This window comes from Molossus molossus, unplaced genomic scaffold (assembly GCF_014108415.1).
Source record: "Molossus molossus isolate mMolMol1 unplaced genomic scaffold, mMolMol1.p scaffold_m16_p_5, whole genome shotgun sequence".
Taxonomy (NCBI): Eukaryota; Metazoa; Chordata; class Mammalia; order Chiroptera; family Molossidae; genus Molossus; species Molossus molossus.
In genome coordinates, this window is record NW_023425388.1 from 82,656,058 (window position 1) to 82,660,535 (window position 4,478).

Sequence of the window (4,478 nt, forward strand, 5' to 3'; positions counted from 1 at the left end):
CAACAGAATCTTTTTATTTAATGGTTTTTATTCCTCCCCTTAACCCATCTCTCTTAGAGGTAAATCCACTGAGTGACTATTATTACAACAGCATAATTGAATGCTCAGAAAAGATCAACTTCTTTCACTAGGCCTGAGTAGATACTGTCATAATCTAAAACCAAAGACTTTACCAATGTTCATTATTAACTAGAAAAATACCAGATAATTTTGTAACCAAATACACAGAGAAACTAATATATAGAAAGTAAAGATATATGAGACTTAAATTGATCAACTTCATCACATAATTCCATTTCCTTTTGTTTATATAGACCAGGTTTAGTGTATAAAAAAATAATAACCTGTCTTTTGCTAAAAAGGCTTTATAACATTGAAGTAAATTTATGAATTACGAGTATTTGGTCCTTCAAAGTGTCTTATATTATTTGTCTGTTTTCCTTAGGATGGCATTTTCTCATTTCTGAACATTACTGCTGCTGTAGGCCCTTCAATAAAAATATTATTTCCTCCCTATAAGTGTCTGTTCTGATTTACTTTTATATTGTTTCTTTAACCCCTATTTAGTTTTATCCCATGGCGATGTTTTCAGCTGAAAAAGGTAACTTCTCTTGGCATTGTACCTGTAAAATGTACTGACGTGGGGCTAGCACAGTTTTATACCAAGTGCAACAATGATTAAAATAAAAAAATAGAAATAAAAAGTGTTACTGAAAAATATGTCTTTCAAACATTTAACTCTTATTTTCCATGTATGAGAGTAAATTGTTTGCTTCAGTATAATAGGCAACATAAGAATAGCCTTTGAGAATTAAAATATTGTTAAAATAGTGTACTATAATAAATGGAACAGGTTTGTGACCACAATACTTGTGGTTATTTAATTACCAAAGTATGCTGTAAAATAAGTCACACGATTGCTTTCTAGAACCACGGCATTTGCTGAAAGGTCTAAGCCAGCAAGAAATGGTAACGTTCAGTTGAGGAATGACCTTCAGCAAGGACTGAGCTTCAATCACTGGTCAGAGATCTGCAATGGTTCTCCTGCTGCAGAAGAGGAGCTCAAAACAGGCAAACTGCACTGAGTGGAGTTCATGGAATAACTGGACCAAAAAAAGCTTTTTTCTTATGAGTCTATCCCAACCACGATCATCACCATCACCTTGAGGAAATGCTGGGGATCACACAAATCTTCAACATTTAAAAATCGAAGGACACATTTTCCTTTCCTTCATTCCCAACACCCCCCCCCCCCCCCCCACACACACCCAAGTTTACATGCAGGCAGAGATCCCAGGACAAACAATCACAATCCAAACTTGACCAAAAAGTGGAGTTTACATCACAAAAGTAAATGGCTGTCAGTGTTCCAGCAAACCAACCTCATAGGTCAAAGATTGCCTAATCAGAGCTAGGTGAGGCCACGTACTAGAAAGGTTGAAATTCTCCCAGGAAATAGTGAATATGATACCTTAAATAGGAAATAAAATATTATTTGGGTGACTATTGGCCTATAGAACAATTTGCCTTCTTTTCCTGACAGGATATGGGAGAAGCTAATGATCACCTGTACAAGGAGGATCATTAGGTGCAGGTCCTGCATGCAGACAACCCATAGTTGCTTAGAGGAATGATCTCCTGCCTAGGGATCTGCAGCCACCTTCCTCCTCCAAAATTTACAATTCATCCCTACCCCATGTCAGGTTCAAGTTCCTCAAGAAGTATACAATGTAAAAAGCATAATGGATAGAGAATGCAAATTGAGATTCTGACTAGAGGGGAATTTATAAAGCTCAATAACTATGATCCAACTGTAGCAAATGGAATTTAATGTGTTTTAAGTTTAATAACAGAGCAGCTTCTCTGTAAGCCACAGAGTAGGCATCTGTACAATGGCTGATAATGAACCCAGGCTGTAATGAATCTCATCACTAGTACTTACAAATGCTCTTTATTTAATATTTTGCATGGTGTGATGAACTCTGTCTTTTATACTTTAACTGGTGGCATAATGCTACCTCTGAAGTCTCATGGGCTCTAGAATGTGAAAAATGACTTGTAGAATGTCATTCACAAGTATTCATCAAGCCTGTTTTAATATTAAACACTCCCAACTTCAATTTTGAAAACCTGCAACCAAATTTGCCAAAAGAAGGTACTTTGAAAGTGTGGGACTTTCAGGAAATTATATAGACTTATATGGGGCTTAGGATAGTATCATGGAAGTAAGAGCTTAGGAGTCGGACAGAAAAGCACCCCAATATAAGAGATAAATGCAATAAAAGGCAAGACAGATGCCAAAACCAAACTTTGCCCATTTTCAAATTTTGTTTAAGAATCGTCTTGTACCTAATAAAGTTTTTGTTTAAATATCATTTATTGACCACAAAGTTCATCCTACTGCCTGTTATACTTTCTAAGCCTCTTTGTCTACTTAATCTATTTAATGGGCCTTGTGAGCTAACCTATAAATAGGCTTTTGTGGACTAGTTTGAGAATTCAATCACCATTTACTATGTTGCACATATAATAAATTGCAGTTCAAATTTTTAAAAAAGCATTTAGAACACATTTTTTAAAAGTCAAGAAACTAGGGAGAGGAGGAAATGAAGAGTTATTGCCTAATGAGTACAGAGCTTCGTTTTTGCAGGATGTAAAGAGTTCTGGAGATGGATGTTGCTGACGGCTGTACAACAATATAAAAAAACTTAATATCACCGAACCGTACACTTAAAAATAGTTTAGATAATAAACTTTATATTATGTGTTTTTATCACAATAAAAATTTAAAAAGTCAGCAGCTATCCTTACTCGGCAGGGGAGAGACCATGATCACGAAGGTGGTTTTCCCAGGGTGAGGCTTATCCATTGCACTCCGGGTGTGCTGACCCCTGGGATTTCCTGCACGTGGGAACCTAGACAGCGTGATTTGGGGTAGGGGGACTACCTTAGCCCTCTCCCCTGAGGGAGGAGGCGTCAGGGGCTGTTTTCTCATATCTCTATAACTAAAATAATTTTTACTTGATTAGTTTCAAAGGAAAATCTCTAATGTTCATTTTACTATATCTAAAATTATAAATGACACCAAAAAGTATACTAGATGTGAACTATAAAAAAGTGAAGTTACAAAGAAAAGGGGTTATAATACCTATTGCAGATAATATACCAATCTGACAACACCACACTTTATCAAAGAGGATTTCCTTTATTTGTATTGTTTGTTCAAAATAAAAGCACAATCTTCTTCACCTGTTGGTTATACCCCAGGATAGTAAGGTTTTATATCTACCATTTACTTCCTCTGCATCTTAATTAAACCATTAAATGTTATCTCAGTACATACAGAGATTAGTTGTGCCTTTTCTATCTCCTTTTCATGTAAAGGTTTCCATCTGAAAAAAAAAAAAATTAAAGAGAAGTCTAATAACTAAACAATAAAAGCCAGAGCCTAGCATTTACAGATTAACTTTTTATAAGATTTGTCTTTTTGTCCTTTGGTTTAAAAAGTTATTTATTCAAAGATTAATCATCCCATTCTCAAAGGAGGTTTTATAAATGAGTTTTCAGAGGTTTTTTTTTTTTATTAAAAATAATTATAATTTCTTTATAGCTCCTAGAAGAGGGAACAGTTAAGATCTCTATTACATAGAATACTAGAAGTGGCTGGAACTAAGATGTCTAAAGCAGAATTTGAAGTTCAAGCTCACAGTATGTTGGACTGCAGCTAGAAAAGTTTGAAGCCAGCATTATTACCCTCTGGCTTTGGATTCTGGCCCAGGTAATTAAAACTCCTCCTCCCCAAAATGATTCATCCTTCTTCATGATATTACATTTGATGAAGGCTTCTGCTTTATGTTAGATGTCCTTCTTAAACATTCCAATAACATTCTATATATTCGCTTTATGTTAATAAGCGTATCTGTTGTAATTGTCTATTTGTTTGTTCTTCCCTCTAAACTGTGAACAGGTATTGATTTTATAGTCTTCTCTGTTCTAGTTTCAGGTTCTACCATATTGTTTAACATATCATTGGGGTTAAATACATAAGAATAAAGAAAAACAAAAAGAGTTACTGTGTTTAGGTCATTGTTCTAAGTTTTTCACATTTACTAATTCTCAAATCAACCCTTTGATGTGGGTATTATTATTATCTCATTTTATAGGTTAGAAAATTGAGACACAGACAGGTTTAAGTGACTTATATAAATTTACAGAGATAGTAAGTAGGTATGGTGCATGGCCATCATACTAAATTGAATAAACAGAATAATGAGAGCTAAAAGCATCTCACACACAAATGCATGGATGTCTTAAAATTCTATAAGATGAAGGGCCATATGGAAAGAAAAACTATTTCTTGCCCCACCCCATGCTTTATGTTAAACAAGTGAAATACTTTTATTGATGAATAAAGTTCAAAGGGATTTGGATTATCACCATGCTACCAGAGATAATCAGTTTATATTTTGATTCTATTT

At 34.6% G+C, this 4,478-nt stretch overlaps 1 non-coding gene across 1 annotated transcript; it reads left to right on the forward strand.

Annotated features, from left to right (window-relative positions):
- Nucleotides 1-2,803: 2,803 nt before the first annotated feature.
- On the forward strand, nucleotides 2,804-2,963 carry LOC118617992. The gene has a single exon (XR_004956938.1). It is a non-coding gene; the product is annotated as a U1 spliceosomal RNA (small nuclear RNA).
- Nucleotides 2,964-4,478: the final 1,515 nt, after the last annotated feature.